We start from the raw sequence: 21,525 nt of genomic DNA, 5'->3' as shown, positions 1-21,525 counted from the left end.
TCTGAAATTATGATTTTCTGCAGGGCTGATTTTTTTTTCTTCCTCTTTTCTTTTTGTTTTAATGATGAAATTTCCCTTTTATTGAGATAGAAAAAAACCTCAAATTTTGTAACAACACGGTGAGACTTATCTTTTTAGGATGTGAAGTCTCCATATGTATTTGTAGAGAACGCAGTGCCTTTTTTATTTGCTGCTTTTAATATCCAAACACAAATTCAGAAGAAAATAGAGGAAACTGACTGAAGACTTACTAGAAACAGTAACAAATGAAAAAAATTGCCTTTTCATTTCTTGGGTTAAGTGTGGTGCTTCAAAACCATGGATATACTCCAGACCCAACTTTTTTTGTATATGTAACAAAATGATGCAGTTTTGAGACTTTTTCATTTAGTAGTGATGGACTTGTCAAATTTATTTTCAATAAAAGAGAGTAGGATTATATGTGTGCATGAAGGCTGTGAATATTCCCTTTCCATTAGACTGTAATCTTCCACAGGCAGAAGAAGCCTGCTCACTATTACAAGGCCAGTTGGTAGCTGTCAGGAAGCTTTCATGACACCAGCTCTTCCACCTTACTTTAAAACATCTGGTACATATCAGAGTTCTACTCACCCTTTCTGACTCTTGGAGCTGTGAAATGAAAAAGCAACTTGTATTCTTCTGTGATCAACTTTCTGTGATCAACTTTCAATTTTTCTCTGTGCAATCTAGACACATCAAAATATGCTTTGACTTGCTCCTACATCCGAAAAATACTGTACTGGTGGACTGCATAGTAAAATCCTGCAGAGAGTGAACATGAGCTGGGGTGGGGGGAAGCACATGTGGTAGAATGCCAGTGGTTGTATGGACAAGGCAGAGTTCAAGCCACGATTTCCACTATTAACCTTCAGGGTGTTCATGCAGAACAGGTAGTCAGTGTTCTTTTGCAGACCTAATGCTAGTATTTCCTCTAACATAAGCATGCCTAGGAAGATGTATACCAGATGATTAAAAAAATAATAGGCAGTGTGAGTACATGCAGAGAATACCTGCTTTGTTACAGGAGCATGTGTTTCCTGCAGGAGTTACAGCCCCTTGTGAGAGGAGAAAAGGATTTGTAGAACTACATGCTTTTTAAATGTCTCTGAGTGCTGAGTGCTTTCCTGAAAGTGTGTGTAGTTGGATTTTGTCTGATAGGCTATTTGGAGACCTACAGTTTGGAACAGAAGGTGGATGGTAAAATTCCATAAGGCTTTTTATGTGATATTCACAACAATAATTTTACCAAGAGTGTCTCCCTGCCCCGTTTCTCAGCTGATTAAAAATTCAGTTTCTTATTTTTGCATGTTCTGGAGGCGAAATTTTGAGAGGTCAGGGGTGACTGTTGCAGCTTCTTTTCTGTCCTCAATTCCCTGGCCTTATGGTGAAGTGTTTTTCACTATAGTTAGTTCTGCTGTAGTGGTTAAAGACAGAAAATGTTTAGCTTAACCCTGAGGCAGCTCAAACTTTGTGCTGGATTAATTAAAAAATAGTTCTGTGCCTTCTGTAGCAACAGTGTTTGGGAGGGGAATGGAGGAAGGAGTGCTGTGCACTGGGGACAGGAGGGCTCATCACACCAGCCAAGATCCCAGCTGTCTGCTGGACATCCTGGCACTTCAGGGCAGTGTGCATTTTGTCCCAGGTCTGCCACAGCTCCTGGAGCTGAATTTTGCTTGTAATGGCCTGTCTGTAAGGGAGCTGTTCCACTATCCCAGTTGTTGTTTTTTGGGGTTTTTTTAAGTTGTTTCAACAATCCTCTTTTCCATCCTGGGGAAAATAAAAAATATCCCTTTGGAAGAGAGGCTAGGTAACTAAGTTCTGTGCTTATCCTCCATGTTATGTACTTTGTGCAAGTTAAAAGGCTTGTTCTGCCTTTCATCTTGTGTGCTGCTTTCTGCAGATATTTCCTAACTTCTCCCATGACGTTTTTGCCTGGTTCTTTAGAAGACTGTATGGACTGAAAGAGACTATTGTTTCTCCAAGAGTGCAGGCATGTGTACATCAGTTAATCTGGTTGGTGCAGGATTTCAGGAGTGGGTGTTGAACTGAGGAACAGGGCTGGGATGTGTGCGCCTACAAATTCTTGTGAACAGCGTGCTCTCCTATTCTGTAAATAATATCACATTTCACTTTCTAGGTTTACCATTCATGTTTCCCCAAAAGTTGAACTCCCGAACCATGAGATGTAAACAAGGAAATGGCATACGGGAAGGTTGCAAAAGTTTTGCTTAGCAGAGACTGGAAAGGTGATCTCATTTTCAGTCAGGTGCCTGGATAGTCAGCTTCTTGATTGTGTGGAGACTCAGAACATTTGTTTTTCGCAATCATCATATGTTTAAAGCTATACTTCAATTTAAACATTGTCTTTCTAGGGTTTTCCTTCCTTAGGTTTGGGTTTTCAGTTTTGAAGTACAAGATAAGCAAACAAATACTTTTTAGCCTGGTGTTTACGAGGAAGACTTTGCCAGTCGAGGTGCATTTACAAGCATTTGAGAAACTGCAATCTGAACCTTGCATTTGCAGCAAACTCATTCTGCAAAGCACTTTGGATACAAGACATCAGATGAAATTCATTGGGGTTTTTTTCCATTTGGATGATATCACCCAGGAGCAAGGAAACCCCCAGTCACTGTTTTTGTTTACAACCAGCACCTCATCAGATGAAACCTTGCCACATACCTGTTTCCCCTCCTGGGAGCATTACCTAAAAGATGATGGTGCTGGGATAACTCCAGCTTCCTTGTGGTGACCCAGATCTCTGCTGGTGATGAGATCTCTATCTCTGCTGGGCACAGAGCAAGAACAGCAGTTGTGTTTACCACTGCAGATCCACGGGCATGTTCCCATACAGTGTTTACAGGCTCGTCAGCAGCCTTGCAATGCCTTGGCTATTGTTGCTGACATGCCCTTGTCTGCCGGCAAAAGGCAGGATTTTATTCCACAGTCTGGTTTCATGTAGGTCTCATAAGAGGGTGTGAGGCAACTTTAGGGTGGTTTTAAATACTACTTTTAGAGTATGAGACAGCATAAAAATCCTGGTAGGTTTGTTTGGGTTTTTTTTTTTTTGCAGCAAAACCATTGTATTACTGACAGCTGTCTGCATCTCGACTTTGGTAGAGTTTCTTTGCTTGGTCAGGAATAATTGCTGCTTGCAAAACAGCTCCTTGGTACTAGAGGGTGCAGGCTGGGAAGACTGACACTTGCTGGTAGTTTAAGAATTTATGAGGATTTATCCTGTGGTTTGTTGATGGGATTCGGTTGGCTGAAATGCTTTTTGATGGATGCACAGGAATTCTCAGGTGTGGATAAAAACACTTGGCGATATTCAATCAAAGAGGATAGAGAAGAAAGATTGTGAAGTGAGGAGGACATGGGGAGTTGTCTGGCTTCTTTTTATTTACAAGGTGTCATATTTAACAAGGACTTACAGCTTCACCCGTAGTCTTGTGTGTTTTTAGCACTGCTAGACCAAACTGCCATGTTGGCTACGCTTGAAGGGTTTCCCCAATGCTTCCGTTGAATGCAACATGGGTCAGCTTCCTTGCATCACAGCCACCTCACTGTTTGCCCAAGTGGTGTTTCTGAAAGTGCACATCCTTTTCAGCAGCCCATGGTCACAGTACGGAGCGCTGGAACCAGTCTATGAAGCTATCTCTTCCTGTCCAGGACTTCTTTTGTGTTAGAGTCTTGCTGTAGCCAGGAGTGTTTGAGACATGCTTCTGCTGACAGTTTTCTGCTCTGCACTCCTGAGGATTGGATGTAGGGCAGTTTGGAGGGTTCCTCACAGTGGCACTCCCTATTTACAGTCAGTGAATTCATTAGCGCCTGAATTATTTACCTTAAAGAATTCAAGTCCTGAATTATTTACCTTTAAGATCTGTCTTCCTGTGTTGTGCATTTGGTTGACTGTGGACCTGTGCTCTGCTATAAGCTATTAATGTCTAAGGTAGCATAATATCCAAGGAAGTTTCAGCTATTTACTGGTAATTTTATTTTCATACATAAATACATTGCAACATTACAGCTGATCTTTAAGGTCCCTTCTGACCCAAAGCATTCTGTGAGTCTCTAAGTTCAGAGTGACACTCTGGTATAAAATGGATTTGTGCAAATCTTGTAAATGCATGGACAGTTTTTGAGTATTTCATCACAGTCTTCTCTTTCTGCAAGTCGCCTGCATGCTGCCAGCTGTAGCTGCAAACCCTGGGCAAACTCCCTATTCAGCATCTTGTTTTTTCCCTGCTGTCCCATATTTGGCCCATATTTTTATTTATGGCATGGTACTCAAAGCCTACTGAAGAAGTTTGTAATTTCCTCACTATCTTACTCCATTTACCAGTGTCAGGCTTCAGGATTTGACAGATGATTTGGAAAGCCCCACTTTGCAGGAAGAGACTTAAGAGGACAAAGGATCCTGAGGATGTTGCAGCCTTGCTGCTGAGATGTCTCTATACTCCCTAGTGTTTCGTATACTGGAAATACAGTTCCCTTCTGCTGTGACTGTTCATTACATTTAGTTGAGAGAAGCCAGGTTTTCAGGTTGGTTAGGAATTCACTGTTAATGGCCACTTGAGGGATACTGAGTTTAAATGACTGGTGTGGAGCTTCATTGGAGCTGTGTGGCAGCTCTCCAAGGCACAGCTCATCTGCCTGGATGCTGAGAGGGTGGCAGGGAGTGTCAGGGTGGCTGCCATCCTTGCTGCCAACAGCTGTTAGAGTTGTCATGCACTCTTGCCCTGAAGCCTGGTGCACAGCTCAGGTACATCCCTTGTGCCAAGAGTGAAGGCAGCTGCAGCACGCAGCGCTCGCCTGCCACATTTCCCTCCCTCCCTCCTCAGGGGTGAGTGCTTGAACTCATCAGCCTTCTCTCCTCAACATACCTGTGGTGCACCAAGACTTTGCAGGAAGCAAACAAATTGTGCTCTGGCATAATACAGTCTTGGACATGGTTCTTCAGCAGTGCTGCAGCTGTACAGCCAGCAGGCAGTTAGTTCTCCATGCCTAACCCCAGTTCTTGCCCTCTCCCCATCCAACCCTCCAATTTTCTGTCCCCATTAAATGAATTTTCTTGTTCTGACATGTTTTTCCCTGCCATCCTCTGGCCCAGATCTTGGCTGCTCCGTTTTGAGCATAGATGACTCCAGGATGCAGTGGGGAGGTCACCTGGATCAGGAGACCCTCCTTGCTTGGGAGGGGGCCCTACCCTCATTGGCAGCAGATGCCAGAGGCAATGGTCACTTCTATTCTGCTCTGCCCTGCACTAGACTGTGTTCATTGTGTTGTGTGGCATCAGGCCAAACCCAGGTTTAAACTCTGTTCCAGAGATTGCGAGAATTTTGTCTTTCCAGCTGATTTTTTGAGAATGTCTCAGTCACACAGCTGTGACCAAAATCTTGCAGCAAAACTTTCTGTCAGTCATCCATGTCAACAATGGGTAGAGTATGCCAAAAGCCTGAGCCCTGAAATGCAGGAAGGGTATGGCAGCCATATCCCCCAGCCTGTGCTCTCTGTTTGGGTTTAATTGTGTATGCCCTTGTGAAGGTAGGCAAGGGACCATGAACACATGGTTGAGTTGCATCTCTTTTTTCAGAGAAAGCAATGAAATACTAATGGCATTTCCAGTACTGAAAATCCAGTTTCCTTTACTGAGCATGTGTCTTCTGTCCATTCAGAGAGGTTGTGGGTGGGGGGACTGAGGTTGTGTCTTCAGCTGGATTTCTACCATATGGGCTTTTTTCTTCCTTATTTAAATATCTTCTATGAAGTATATTGGCAGGAGAATTTGACACTAAAGCTTAAAGCTACTAATATGGGAAGCAAGGAGTAAACACAGACTAAAAGACCCTTTTGAGAATTTTAGGTGGAATCGCTACTTAAATCATGTTGTAGGTACAGAGTATGGAGAAACTTTATGATTAAGTAATCTACTGTCTGTGCAATTTTGCAAGTTTTATTTATTTTTACATCACTGCTCTGGTTATTAGTGGCAAGTATTTGCTGTTGATACTGAAAGAAATTTAATGAGCTTTCTCTCCCTCTGTATTTCTGCTTTTGGTGGCACTGTCTGCTTGGCATTGGTCCCGGTGCTGCCAGGCAGGATGGCCTGGGAAGAGGGCAGAGGATTTGGACATAGGAGAGTTGTGTTCTTCTGTGTAGCTCTACAAGTGGAGGGCTGTGGTATCTCATCTGCCTCTCCAAACTGGTATCTGTTGCTTCTGTTTGATCGATGAGTAATTTTGGGGAAAAAACTTTTTCTTGTTTAATATTTTTATGAGATGAGGCAGAAAACAAAAGACCTGAATATCTACTGCAAAACTGCTATAATGCAAATAATAGATAATTGCTTGCAGTTAATCAATTATCTCTTTTGTTTTGTTTTTCACACAGAGCAATGAGGCAAGAGAGAAGTTTTTAAAAACAGAAAAATGTGATTGCATAAACATCGTTGTTGGCAGGAGGACTCAGTGGATTCAGGTAATAATGTGACACCACTTTTTATTATGCTTTAAAAACTGGCTGGGTTTCAGGCTGCCAGTGGCCCTTTGTTCAGGGGCTGAGGAGTAGAGGAAGGTGACAAGGAGAAGAGGAAGGTATAACAAGCCCCAGTAGCTGGCTGTTAATTCATTCAGACCAGAGGAGAGGGTGTGGGTAATCCCACAGTGCTGGGGAGTGATGCTGGGGCTGCAGTAGCTTCCTGCTTTATGTCAGGCTGTTGTATCTGAGACTGGGTTTTTTGTTTTGTTGGGGTTTTTTACGGGCTTTTTTTAACCCTAGGAGATTCTCTCCTTCAACCTCTTACAGCTTCGTCGATGTAGGCGGGGAAGCTCCATGCCTGTTTCATGGAAGAAGGTCAAATGATCAGCAGTCCCTTCAGACTGCAGAACCCTGAATCTGCAAATATTTCCCTTGAATTCCCCCTTTAAAAGGATTTCTGGATGAGAGCAGATCATTATCTGCTGAAAGACCCACACCTAGACCTTTACTGCTTTAGAGAACGACTGCCAATTGTTTTCTGTGTGAGAAGACAATTTCTCATTGCATGGTTGTAGGAAACCTAATGTGTGATATTTAAGCATACTAATGTTTGCAACATATTATCTTGAATTAATGGACTTTAACATATTTAAATCCCCTTTTGTAGGAAAAGTAAATTCCTAGCTAAAATGCATCTCTTATAGTTTAAATCATTTTAATTATTTCCCTCACTGAAGAGGAGTGCAGAATGAAGGCAGGGGGAGTGTACAGTGCTAATTGCACTCCACATTTGTAATTGGGAGCAGATCCTATCCTCAATCTTCTTAGGCAATCCTAGTGAAGTCATCAGGCTTTTCACAAGCATATGGTTTTCCCCACGCCTGTTTGATTCTGGGATAAGGGCCTACGGTGTGCTTTTTCTTTCACTGATTTCTCATACGGAGGAAGTTTGAAAAATATGCATCATCTTTTCCAATGTAGGTTTCTAGCAACAGTTGAAGAAGTTGTTGAAGAAGTTCTGCAGTATTTTATTGAGATCAGCAAAGCTTTTATTGCTTTAGACTGAGCTGTTTCTAACTGGCAAGTGCATTTTCTTCATTAGGTGCAAGGTGAGGAAAAAAGCAGTTGTGGCTTTGCATTGCTGTAGTCATGACCAAGAAGGACATTTAAAAAGCATATGAATGGGTGTGGATTTAATATTTCCTAAAACCAGCTTTTTTTAGTATTAAATTGCATATTCCAGGAAGCTAGTTGCTGTATCAACATTGGTATAATGACACATTATTTTAAAAAATCAATATCCAGTCATAGAAACAAGTCCTGGTGTAAGCAGTTGGGTGCTTACAGCTGTGATTTGTATGTATTTGCAAATGTAATGGGCTTTTTTTTTCCCTTGTAGCACTGGTAACTTGGATAAACACAGTATGTGTGACTCATTGCAGAATATAAACTTACTTTAAAGGAGCAAGTGTTGGATTTGCTGAATATCCTATTGCTTGCATCCCTGAATACTTTCTTGCAATAGGTCATGATTAATCTTAAATTGGCCAGCCTGAGGGGAAAATTACTGCTGATGTCCCATAGGTACTTCAGAAACAAATGGAATGATGGAAGTGCTTTAAAAACATAAATAGTAGTTAGAATTCATAAAGTCGTAAAACAAACATATGGTACAAGGCCTTCTAAAATACAACACTTGAAAGCTTTTTTTATCGTTTCAGAAAGAGCTTGTTTAGTTATCACAGGAAAAGTAAATATTTTCATTCCTTTTTCTTCAGCACACTCTCATTCCATTTATCTTTCTCTTTTTCCTTTTGTACTTCTTTTTTGTCCCCCCAGAGCGTTCTTATTTTGGTGGGATGGGGACCAACACCTGATGTCCATAGAAAGCCCTGCATGAGAACAGGAGATAAAACTGCTATTGGTCCTCCTGTTGTTAGGTACATCCTTGAAGTCCTTTTGCAGTGTCGGCACAGAGTTGATGTAATCCAAACTGAGCACTCGCTGTGCGCATGTGTGCGTGAGCGAGACGTGATGGACACTGCAGCGGCTCCTGGGCCACTCGAGAGCACACTGATGTTTTAATGTGATACATCGGTGATGGGGGATGCAGTCCCTCTGAGTGTGTGTGTTCACACACGTGTGTAGGCGTGTGAGATCTCAGAGGGAAGCACGAGACAGCTCTTCTGCTGCACCTTTGGTGGGGTGGTTGTGGTCTCCACTGCTTCGAGCCATTAGTGGGACAGGAAGGTGAAGTTGCTGCTGGAAAGGGGTGGAAGGAGGAAGATGGGGAGCAGAGGAGTGGGGAGCCGGGTGGGGACCAGGGGCCAGGGAGGAAGACACAGCTCCAGAGGGAAATACTCTGTGCTTTGCAGTTGCTTGTGTGGATAGAAACCAGATGGTGCGCTGGAACACCCTCTCGCTTGGGCGGCGGCGGAGCCAAACATATGGTTAATGGTTAGGAGAAAGAGCTTTTCGAGCCAGGGCTTTGCTGACTGCCTCACATTACAGATTGTTGCAGTGTGTCATTACATTGCCAAACTAAGTGCTTAATACCCGCTGCGGGCGCTGGGCAGGCATTTGCAGGAAGGATGCAGAGGCTCCCTGGTCAGGGCGGGAGGCTGACATCACGTACGGCCCCCTGCCACACCCCCCACACCCCCTTTCCCCTCTGGAAACCCCAGTAATCTCCCCATTTACAAGCCCAAATCTACAGCAGGCAGTTTTCCTGCTCTGAGTGTCTTTAAGGCATTTATATCCAACAGCGTGTGGTTATTTTTGCCTTTTTTTGTGCGGTTTTTTTTTTTTTTTTTTTTTTTTGGTCCTCAAGCAGCCGAGTTCACTGAGGCTGCAGCACCACACTTACATGTCCGGCATCCGAAGTTCCTGCTCTGGGATCTTTGGGCGACACCAGACCCCATGTTATCTAAGGAACTGCTGAGCTCATTCATCTCCTTTTCACGGCCCGCTTCCTTTTATTTTTAGCCAAATCCGTCAGGCCTGACAGGCGGGTAATTTGAGCCAGAGAAAGGGCAAAGCTCCAGGTCCTTTCCACAAAGCAATTCTTCTCCTCCCTCCTGGGAAGGCTCCAAACTTGGCCTGCTCCAGGCAGATGGATTTGTTGAGTCATGTGAGATCATTTACACAAAAACACAGCGAGGCAGTGAAAAGGAAAAAAAAAAGGGAAAGAAAAAAGAGAAAAAGGTGGGGGGGGGAAGGGGTGGGAGAGCATGCACTGCCGGGGCTGCTGTGAGCGTAGGAAATGTGCTGCGAGGCAGCTAGACAGAGGAATGCAGCAGATTCATTCTTGTATAAGGTAATGTCTCGTTTACAGTACAGGGTGGAGTCAGCACGGAGGAGAAATCTTTCGAAAACAGATTACTCATTTAAAACAAAAATTCTCCTTAAAATAAATGATAATAATAAAAAAGAAATAATAAAACACGCAAAACAACAACGCGAGCGGCGCACACGGGCGCGCAACAAAGGCGGCGTTGTTGACAGCACCGGATTACAGTAGCAGTAAACTCCGGGCTGGGAGGTTGCTGGAAAATGAGTTTGCTCCGTGATGCAACTGGAGTTTGCTTTGTCTGGCCGCCAGTGCAGGGGAGACTGCGAGCCCAGCAGCAGCAGGGCACGCTTTGCTCCATCCAGGGATGGTTTCAGACAGCGGGGAGGGATGGAGCGAGCAGTTAGGGATCCTGAGCAGTCAGGCTGGGGGGGGGCATCATTAACAGCAAAAATGAGGGGGGTATGCATGGAGGGGGTGGGAGAGAACCTCTTCTTGCTTTGGTTTTGAGCTGGTTGTGGCATCATCTTTGTTGCACCAAGGAGTAAATTGCATTTATTCAGTTGAATGTGAATTTTGTTTTCGCTTGCAACCTAAGCTAACCCCAGCATGTTGGGTTTTGGTTTTTTAAGTGGGTGGTAAGAGAGAACATGAAACTTGGAGCTTTTCAGATCTTGTTACATCCTAGAGAATTAGGTTGGGTTAATTTATGCAGTGTTCTAACAAGATGCGTTCAAACCTTTAAATAGACTGTATTTAAGTATTGTTAATATAACTCCCAGTTACTCCAGTTTTCTTAGCAAGCCAGTGTCTAAATGTTACTGTTTTGTCCCAGTGGTGATTAAAAATTAAGAATAGAAGTAGAAACTGGAACTGGAAATTGGTGGGAAACATGCAATAAAACAAGTCCAATGCAAAGTATTTCCTAAAATTCTCAGCAACAGTTAAGGAACTTGGGGGAGCATGTAAACAACGATTTGTATTTTAACATGACGTGTTCTCCTGCTGAGTAGTATCTTCTGCATTGCTGACTCCACAGTAATGTCTGTTGAGGTGCTTTCCTCTGGGGAGGGGAGGGTTTGTCTGGAGCTTGCCTCCCTCTAACTTGACCTTGTCTTTCCCTTTTTCTCCTCCTGCTGCTTTTTTACACTTGTGTCTGAAAGACGGCTGGCTTTCCCAGCCCACTCGCTCTGCTGGGCTGAGCCGCTGAGCACAGCACGTTCAGCGTGGGGAGGGCCTTCCCTTCTGGGCTTGGAGCTTTCTCACTCGGTGGAAACCTTTTGTCTTGTCTGTCCCTTGATGAGGCCACCTCGTTACTTATGTACAAGGAGCTCTTGGCAACATCCCAAGTCCCAGCTGGGGTCCTACAGGGCACAAACCCCCCATCAGCTGATGTCTGGTGTGAGGATCAGCAGAGGGACAGAGCTGTGAAGATGAGCAGTACAGCCAGGCTTGGGACCTAGATGGTGCAGTAAGCTGTGGCCGTAGCAGAGCAGCCTTTAATAGGGAATGGCTGTCGATTGCTCTGAGATCCTTGGAAAGGTTCTGGAGAAGAACAGCACTGTTATTTATTCTGTTTGCATAGTTACTGTAACTTTCTTTCCCTTTTTCCCCAAAAACCTAATCATCCTACATTTTCTGTTGCTGTGAGCAACATTTCCTGTTGTTACCCAGAGCTGCAATTCCAGTTAAATTCTCACTTTGTAAAGCTAATCTCTCAGCAGTGGGTGTGGGATTTCCAGAAGAAAATGCATTTGTGAAGAGCTAGTTTTTAAGATTTTTGTCTTAGTGACCATTCTAAACTATTTTAAACTATTCACATTCATTATTGGTTGAAAGCTCTAGCTTCGTCTCTATTTATGGCACTTAGAAGACTGGTAGGTCTTTCATTCCCCCTACGGAGTGCCCCAGTCCTCAACGTCTCCTTTTTCCGCTTCAAAGATGCCACATGTGTTGCTTTTTGCATCTGTACGTCAGACAAGCAGCCCGACTAGGCAGGTTTCGGGAACTGTTTATGACCTGTCTATCGGGAAAATCAGCCTTGCTCTTCCTTCCCCCTCTTTCACAGCCGCTCAACTTCCTCTCCTTCTTCTAAAAGTGTGTTGATGCTATCAGCCCCCTAATTCTTTTATCTCACTTCTCCTATCATTTCCATTCTCTGTCTGTCTCATGATTAGACTAGAAATTTCTCTGCTGCTGCTGGCCTCTTCCCTCCTGGCACGTACTGGTGGCGCTGCCTCCTTTGGGATCTGAGAGGGATGAGTATGGAGTTCATACGTGTTGAATCGTGTCTTGTGGTTGGCATCAGTTTGCAAAGGTAGAGGACATTGTCTATGGCAATTTTTCTTTCAATTAGTTGCTTTAAACTACTAAGTCTCTTTCTCCTACATTGGAGGATGAGCAGGATGTCCACACCAAGGCTTGGGAAGGGAGGCACTGAGAACCTCCTGCTGAGGTGGCTCAACTTCCTTATGTTGTGACAAGGAGAGAGGTGCTAGGAGAGAGGTAACCCTCTATGTTTCATGTCACATTATCCTTTCGATGGGACAGGATAGTGATTCTCTCCCTTGGAAAACTTAGGCAAACTTTATAGTACTGTGCAGTGATATCTAAGGTGAATGGCCCAAGCGTCCATTTATGGGACTTAGGAAATAACCTCAAAATAAATAAATCCCTAGCCTTCCTTCCCCCTAACAGAAAATTATAGAAGTTATAGTGTAGTGGTGGCAATTTCCTCTTTGTCGTGTGTTCATTCAAAGGACATTTCAGGGGAGAGACAAGATTTATTCTAAACAGTTCAATCTAAGTAAATTTTTCTCATCCAGCAATGAATTGATGCAGCAGTGAAGTGCAGGACTGTTTGTAATGTATTTGAAACCTAGCTGTTTTCTGGATGCAGCCAAATCCCATTAACTGCGATTTCCCTGCTTCCTTTTTCCTCCTATTGAGCCTTCTGGATAGTGGCTTTTCTTAACAGCTTGTTTGTAGAATCTGCTCCAAAATCTCCCAGTGGCTTCACTCTGCTCAAAGCAAGGGAAACTCTGGGAGCAGCTTATTACCTGCTTATCATCCAGTTTCCATTTCTGTTAGAAAGTCTCCATCGGCCATAGACCAAACAAGCTTAAATCTCTTTGCCTTCCATATGATCAAGCACAGTGGAGGTAAAAGTTCTTTTGGAGATTAAATTTTTGGTTTAAGGTAAAGGTTTGTTAAGTGATACATCAATCTAGATAGCATTTGTGTACAAAATTGCCTTCTTGAATTTCCTTGGAGCATCCTTAGGGAACCTTAAAAGTTGTCTGAAAGTTACTAGCGAGTATGCTCAAGCACCCTCTGAGTGCCTTTGCAGTATCTGGTTTTCAAGTCTGTGTTAAAAAATACAAAGTTGTTTTAAGGCTCTGTTCATTTCATTAGCTTTTCACTGATAGCTCCTGTAGCATTACTAACTGCTAATGTGATCCTTTAGTTTATTGCCCTGATTTTGTTATAAATTAAATTGGTGTCAGTGAAAGTCACTTCTGATCAGATGCTGTAGAAATGTCTTTTTTTTTAACCTCTTTGCAGCTTTTGTACAATTAATGGGAACATACTGTTGTTTCTTGATAAGTTCATTCATGTTTAATAGCTATTTGTGAGCAATATTTGGCTTTTAAGTGGATGTATCACAGCTCTTGAAGCATTTTGGTGGCTAAATAGCTGGGATTAGACATTCCAATTGCTCTTGCCAATTGTTTTCCAGTGTTCGTACTGAACTCTGTGTGTTACAAAAATATTTTTAGTTATAGCCTTGTCGGATTTGTTTAAGGAGAAGAAATGTCCTCATTTTTCAGAGAAGTTTATCTGGGAGTGAGTGGAATTATATTAATGTTTTTTTCTCACTTGATCAAATTTTAAGTGCCAAGATGAAAGGCCCACTCTTACTTACAAAAATAAGACTTGCTTTTGCAGGAGTGGAGCAATTTATCTTCTGTATCTGCTTCACTAATTGCAGCCTGTAAAGACCCTAAAGAGTCCTGCTAGTCGACAATTTCCTAACCACAACCAGGGAAAAATCAGATTTAAAATGCACTTAACTGATCCTCCGTTCCACATTTTAATACCTCTTGATTACTGTGGTCACAGCATAAATAAATACATTTGATTGCTTACTGGATCATGCAAGTGTTGGATGCCTTCCTCCCTTATCACAATAGTCCTTGGATCAAAGATAACTGCTGTCATAAAGTCCCAAGCTGTTGAGTAGGTAAAAGGGAATACCATACATGGGAAAATAAACCAGCACCCACAAGGTAGCTTCTTACTACAAAGTAATGAGATTTCTATTACAAAATTCAGCTTGTTGTTTTCTATTTGAATACTTTTAAAAATTAATAATAAAATACTGAAAAATAAACTTGTGCATTCTGGGAGAATGGCATGGGATAATTAACATGGGATATCTGTCTATTTGGTTTTGAGTTGATTGCTAATTGGTTTCCACATTCTAGTACCATGAATGGATTTGAAGCCCTTGTGGTGGGCTTGGACTAGTCTGGACCAGCTCAGACTCATTGCTGCCCTTCTCCATGCTGTTCACTGTGGTTAACGGTGTCCAGAAGGATGGCAGAACCCAGATAGTTATGAATAAAGAATTCTCCTCCTGGGATGCCCTGCTTGGACACAAGCATCAGTGCAGCCCTTTTTGCAGCAGTGATGTCGTCGGCAGCGGGACTGCGTGGGAGGACGCCGTGGGTAGCACTGCACTGCTGAGGGTACGGGTGGCACAGCCAGACCCGCTCCGATGGCTTTGTGAGAGCGAGAGGTTAAAAGGACAAGGGTAAACCACTGTCTGAAACAGACTCTTGCGTGGGGCAGGTCTGTTCTTGGGTGACACTCATTTGGTTGTGCAGCTCAAGTGCAGCAGGAGTTTCACCCCTGCGCACAGGCTGACAATCACACGCTCAATGGGAAGTTACTTTTCTGCTGGGTTTTGGCCCCAGTGAGTGTTGTCATTGGACATAACAGAAAATTAAGGGGCAGAGGTTTGTGGGGTATCATAGCCTGTTCACCATTTAAAATAAATCTTCTGTGATTAATTCTCTGTGGGGCAAAAGGAGAGAGGGGTTTGCACTCTAAACTCTGGAGAATTTTTAGTATTTAATGCTAATTTTAACCCTGAAGCATTAGTGAATTAAGTAGAGCTCCAAGTGCTGGAGTTAGCCTTCAACAGGAAACACTGGATAGCATTGCTGAAGGAGTGATGATAGCAGGGAGTTCCCATATGCATGCAGTGTCATTTTTATGAGAACTAAAGGTTAGTATTTCCAAACACAAGTGGAAATACACGTGAGTTGGTGACACATATTTTGGTTTTCAGTACAGTAGGTGGCAGGAGAGACAAAGTCACAGTTTGGCTGGGGTGGCTGCTGGTCCACCTGCCATCGTAACAAATGATGATCTACGCCCAGTACTGTGGAATAAATGTGGCATTGTATTGCCAGGTGCTTTTGTGAGGTCTGTCCTCTGCTGTGATCAACACAATGCCATAACAAGACAGGAACATTGGATATTGCAATGTCCCTGTGTTAAATGCCACAACGTGTACTTGTCGTGTTTTTGTACAATGTCTTCTGGCACACGTCAGGGACCAGAGGTTTTGTGGCAGCCTATGCCAGTCCCAGTTACAACCACTCATTGTCTTTCTCTTCCTACCTTGTCCTTGGCCAGGACTTGCCCCATTCCCTCTTGTGCCAGTGGTGGTGCTGATGAAGCTGACCATAATCTGCTTGATGGGGTAAAGCCAGTCATCAGCAAACTAAGCTAAAGACAGGGCTGGACTTTGTACAGCTCAGCAGAAGCATTTCACCTCATGGTTGTGAAAACAGTGTTGAGGTAAAGAAGTAAGCAATAGGAAAAGGGACTGACAAATTCAGGCAATGGAGTGCACCCTTGATCCCCCCTATCAAACAGGATGGATGACAGTGAAGTAGACACCAGCAACTTCTCTAAGCCAACAGCTGATAGACTTCAGGGCTTCTGATCTGCTGTTGCATAAAATAGCCTTAAATGCCTGAAAAACTTTTTGAGTACATAAAAGTCTTTCCTAATGGTGAGGCAAGCTGAAGTGAAATTAGTGGCATTTCCCGTTTGTCTCTTAGACATATGTCTCCTTCTTTAGGTGAAAGGGACATTCCTCATGCCACTTCAGTGAAGGTGAACAGATTGTTTCCTTTCTTATTTATGGGAGGTTTGGTCTCCCAGTGCCCCCAAGGACAAAATCTGCTCTGGTGCATGTGTAACTTAAGCAATGTCAATGAGATTGTAAAACAGAGAAGGTGATTTGGCTCTGGGTTTGTAACTGGAGAAAGGAAGAGCTTTTGTCCATTGATTTATAGGGAAATTAGTGCATGGCTAAAATATGCCCACCTGTTTGCTGTGCTTTTTTCCTGAGGATTGTTCCCTGAAGGACTTCTGGTCCTGGTGGAAGTAACTTCATTGTGCAGCCCTGCCTTAGAGCCAAGAAGAGCCCATAGTATATGACTCATACTTGTCAGAAGAATCTTTAGTATACATACAAACTTCCAGTGATGGCTTTAGTCCTCCCTTTATCTGTATTTTGACATAAAATTTGAATTCTGGCATATCAAAACATGCATGTATGATGGCCTAAATTTTGCATCTTCATAAATGAAGATGTCTTCATAAGATGTTCATAAGATGTCAAGCCCTTTTGCTCAGCTCCATTACTTATATTCTGTTTCTGTGACCACTGGTTTTGTAAGATTGTTCTCAGTGTTTTTTCAGTAAATTAATGCTGATTTTTTCATTGAAGGTTGACTGAACATTGAACTGGGTTTGAAGCTGTAAAACTGTTAGTGTAACATACTAGCAAGAACAAGATATCTTTTGTGTTTGCTGGAGAGCCTGACTGCCCCATAGAAAGAACCTGAGCACTTCATACTGATGAAAAATGAGGGCAGGAACACGGTGATTTATTGAAGGTCATGGAGGAAACCCGAAAGGTTGAGACCTAGGTCTCTTCTACCCCACCCCAGGAAGCTGAATTCTGTGATTTCTAGAAGGGTGAAGTTTACTTCCTCTTCCCCTGAGAATGTGAGACTCTTCCCATTGGAAAAATATTTGTTCTTGTCACGGCAGGTACAGACACACATTACAAATTTAGAACCAAGTTTGACTCATTGCCACAAAACCAAGCACATTTAGAGAGTAGCTAGCCAAAGCTGTATTGTGCAAAATGAACAGGGGAAATGGCCTGAGGGGCACAAAAACCAGTTAGTAACTGCTCTGTTGTGGCTTTGCCCAACTCTCTGAGTTGTATCTGGACCAGAGGAGGGACCTGGGCATGCACTGCGTTTAGGCAGCTTTTGGACTGCTCCATCCTTTGCACCCAGGACAGGTTTTTTCTCACAGAAAAGCCATTTCTAAAGAATGGGACCTTCTTGGCCAAATTTTCCTTGAATGGGCTAGTATCTTGCAGATATTAGTATGCTGACAAAAACACTGTGGCTGCAAATAGTTAATTGGTTCTGTAACCAGGTTTAACTGTAGAGGGCTCTGCTTGGTGAATAGGATCAGGAAGGAGTTCCTATTATTTTAAATCACAAGCCGTTTGAGGCTAATTATGAAAAACATGCCAAGTTGAAATACTCATTCTTTTAAATGAATTTCCATAAGCAGCTCATAGACAGGTTTATGCTGCACTGAAAGAAGTCTGACTGCACTTTAATGTTGATACCTGGATTGGTGATTAGGAAAAGATTGTTAAACAACTGGAGTTTAAATACCAGTACAGCTTCATTGTAATAATTTCCCCAAAGGCACATTGGTAATTCTGCTAAATAGAGAGTTTAATAGACTTCAATAATGTGTACTTGGGAGACCCTATACACAAAGGAATAATGCATAAAACATTCATTATTGTAAACTGCTACCTTTGCATGTAGAGGGGAATCTGTTGGAAGAAATTGATTGTTGTGTTGAGCGTGGCAATGTGTCAGAGGGTGTTAGCAGAGAGAAGTCATTGTCACCCCCTTACCTAATTCACCTGCTGTGGTTGAAGTTGCATCATTTTATTCAACAGTGAATGAATTATTTGAAGTAGACATTAGTTTATTTTTTTAGAAGTCCTTTGAAAGCTGGTGGGCCGTGGTGGTTCACAGGGCTTTGTTTTCTTTGTTATGCTGATTTAGTGTCAAGAGAAGAGGTACCTGGTAGGAAGCATAGCATAACCCCATTAAAAAAATACATCAAAACATTGACATTAGAACAACACAAAGCAACTTTAGCAAGTGGCTCTAAGTGAGTTTAGTGTTGTATTTTGATTTCTTTTCACTGCACTGCTGCTGATCGCCCTGATGGAGAACAGGTGAGAAGGAAGGAGCAGATGCTTTTGGTAGTACAGTAAGGCATTTATCTCTTTTAATGAGGTAACATCATTAGTGCTGACAAAGTGCTGCAAATCCATACTGTAATGGACTGCTGCTGTTTTTTAGTAGTGCACACAGGCTGTTGTATTCCTGAGCATTTGAATCTGCTGAATCACAGGCCAGGCTTTATCTCCTGTCTGATGCTGGGTAGCATTTTTGGTGGTTTATTTTTATTTTGTTCGTGTTGGTTTGTTTCTTTGGTTTTAACCATTTTATTTCCTGTTCCCTCCCCTTCCCCTCACCAGTCCACCTTTGCCTTTAATGTCTGGGAACTGAAGCACTCCAGGATATGTATTGGGGCAGGCAGAAGTGCACCCATTTTCCCAGTATAGGAGTTGATTGAAATGCCATGTCTGTTGCAGTGCAAGGACCTTCTTTATAACTGGGAAGAGGGAGGTTGGCCATAAGTCTTTGAGCCTGATTTCTTTTGTCTAAGATGGGTAGAGGTTTTGGGTTGGGTGTTGTTGGTTTTGGTTGTTTGTTTTTTTGGGGTTTTTTTGGTTTTTTTTGCTTTGCCCTCTGCCTGTTTCCTTTAGAGCAGTGGCATAATGTCAGCCACACTAACCGTGTCAGCCAGTCACACTGATGTTCAGTAACAAAAGGCTGCCGCAAAAGGGAGAGAGGTGGCTCTGGCACTGGACAAGGAGCAGCAGCAGTTGGAGGGAAATCTGCACGTTAGAGCATTCCTCTGTACAAAATTTGTCACTGTAAACGTCGTGTGCACAGTTGTATTCAAAGTGTCAAGGGAAGAAATGAGATGTGTGTCAATAGATATGTGTCCTTTCGGTCTCACTTTTCAGATGGTAAGCGTTACAGCACATGACTATAATAGTATGAAAATAAAAAAAACTTCAACAAGATAAATCTAAATTTTAAAAAGCTGGAAGGTTTTAATAATGTCTCTGTTAAAAATTACTTAATAACCCCAGAACTCCCATCAAAGACTCCACTACAAACAGGCAACATAACCTAGACATTTGAGGTACGCTGTGTGTTTATCAGAGAGCCACAGAAGTGTCACTTGGGCATCCGTGCTGATTCCAGGAAGAGAGCCTGTCGGTAAAAAAGATTCATACGAATAGATCACGCACACAACAAAAAAAAGTGGTTCCTCTTTCTTTTTTTTATCTGCATGCCCCTCCCATCCTGGGCTTCCCAACACCTGCTTGTGCTGAAAGAACATAAACAGAATTATAAGATTCCTCAGCATTAACTGTTGCCTGACAGTCCCAGCTAAGGACTGCATAGTTATCCCACTTTTCCTCTTCATTGTTTGTCTTGCTCTCTGCCACACATCCAATGAGCCTCTGCAGCATCCTCAGATGGACCTCCATGTTTTTTGTGCTTTGCCATGAACCAAAAATCAGTTGCGTTCACCAGAGTTGAAATGAATCCAGAGTTGGGGGTCTCTCATTGCCCACCCCTGTTATGTTACTCTCACACCAAGTGGGGGGACATCACTGAGGGCCAAAAAATTCACATCTACCACATAATAGCCCATACTGAAGTATTATCAAGAAGCCATACCATTGAGTGTACATTTGGATCAGGACAGCATAAAGCTCCATTAATACTTGTAATTTTTATTTAATTTATTTGTTTAATGCTGCAGAGATCCAAGGCTATGCTTCAGTGATGCCCAGTCAGCATTCCCCACTGCTGAACTGAAAGCATCATTCTGCAAAGCAACAATCTCACTGGTGGCTTATTGCTTCCTCATGCTCCTGACTGTCTTGAACTGGCAGAAAGTTATGGCCAGCAGGTTAAAGAAAAGGTATTGTCTTGGGAAAGCTTTAGGGCTTTTAGAGCTTTTAGATCTTTTTTGGTTTTACACACACACTGACACCCTATTGCTTCTATAAATCATCATTTCTACAGCACATACCAAAGATTTTCAGTGCTGTCTTATTCCAACAGTGAAACCAGAGTTCAATTGCCTCTCTTCCAAGGTTGGGATTACAAAAACTTTACACCATCTCACCCTCCTCTCTTGCTGCAGGCACTCTGGTCCAATAAATAAATACTTGGCCAAGTTTTAGTACCCTTTACCCCTTTAACTAAAACCAAATGCCTTATGCTTTGTTAAAGGCAAGTCATGCCTACTTCTGTTGCTCCTGCCAGCAGTTGCTCAACCAGCTTGGCCTCTCAGGGACTGATTAATTTTTAGTGACTCTGAAACAGTTACCAATCCTTTCTGTGATTGATGTATGAAAAGAAAGTAACATTGTCCAGGGTTCTTAGGAAGAGAAAATAGCTGGTCATACCTTTTCTCAAGACTACATATGACTCAACCTTGCTCTCATTTCTCTAACAAAACTGGACTGAAAGTGCTGTGATGGAGGGCAAAGGGATAGGATGGAAGGATTTGACAAATAAGCAGGTGATAGTATGACAGGCTTCTGTCCTTTTTTATTTCCTTTTTTGTGGCCAGTTTATTAAAAATATTTAGCACTTGGCACCACTTCTCAAGAGGAGAAAGTGCTGGTCCGCTTGTCAGTACTGTTTCAGGGCAGATTTAGAGGTGATGCAGCCCCAGGCTTGATGCTTCTTTCTCATAGGAAATACAGGGCAAAGCCGTGATAGAGAAGGGCTGCTCGTCAGCAATTGCAGCACTGGTGGGCCAAAGTGTGTTTGCCTGGCTTTCCTGGGTGGTCGACTGGCTCGTATGCAGCACATGGAAATGGATCTTCTGGAATGTGAAGCCATGCCTTCTGCATTTCTCCCACAAGTATTTTATAGTTTTGACTGGCATGTGCAAAGGAAATGGAGAATAATAGAAGAAAAAAATTATATAACACTTCAGCTGTGCTTCTTTTCCATACCAAGGTTTTGCCTTTTAGGTAAAAAGACCAGTCTTGTGTTGTTGCAGAAGTCTTTTTGAAAGTTCAGCAAAGAGTTCTTTTGGTGAATGAGTAAGGGGGGGATTTCTTACTCCTGAAACTTATCTCCAGTTTAGATAGTGGATGTGCTCAGAGAAATGGAATCTGATTTCTGATTTTGCAGAAATGGATTGTGAAGGGACCTTGAGTGTTTGGAGATTTTCTTGTTTTTCTTTCCTTTTTAGTAAAGATGTTATAAACCAGTAAGTATCCAGACTTTTGTAAGTCTCACACGTGAAGAGGAGGATGCTCTCTCAGTGTGGCTGCCATCTGCTAACTTGCTTAGTGGTCATGGCTCGCAACACTTGGTGTAATGTAGAAGTAGCATATCTTTTAGACAGGTCCTTGCCAGCAGGACTCATTTCTCCCTCAGGTTCAGCATGGGAAAGACAGCCTGCAGCTGTAGAAGTTGTCCTTTCAGAGTCCCTGGAAGATC

General features: G+C 42.8%; 1 protein-coding gene across 1 annotated transcript in view; it reads left to right on the top strand.

Annotated features, from left to right (window-relative positions):
• BACH2 (BTB domain and CNC homolog 2) overlaps window positions 1-21,525 on the top strand; it is a 182,479-nt gene that overhangs the window by 36,294 nt on the left and 124,660 nt on the right. Inside the window, exon 2 of the mRNA XM_058802322.1 lies at window positions 6,409-6,495. The gene's annotated coding sequence lies outside the window, so the exon portion shown is untranslated. The remainder of the gene's footprint in view (window positions 1-6,408; window positions 6,496-21,525) is intronic.

Source organism: Ammospiza caudacuta, chromosome 3, assembly GCF_027887145.1.
Source record: "Ammospiza caudacuta isolate bAmmCau1 chromosome 3, bAmmCau1.pri, whole genome shotgun sequence".
Classification (NCBI taxonomy): domain Eukaryota; kingdom Metazoa; phylum Chordata; class Aves; order Passeriformes; family Passerellidae; genus Ammospiza; species Ammospiza caudacuta.
The sequence above is the reverse complement of the archived record's forward strand: the minus strand, read 5'-3'. Positions and strand labels throughout refer to the sequence as shown.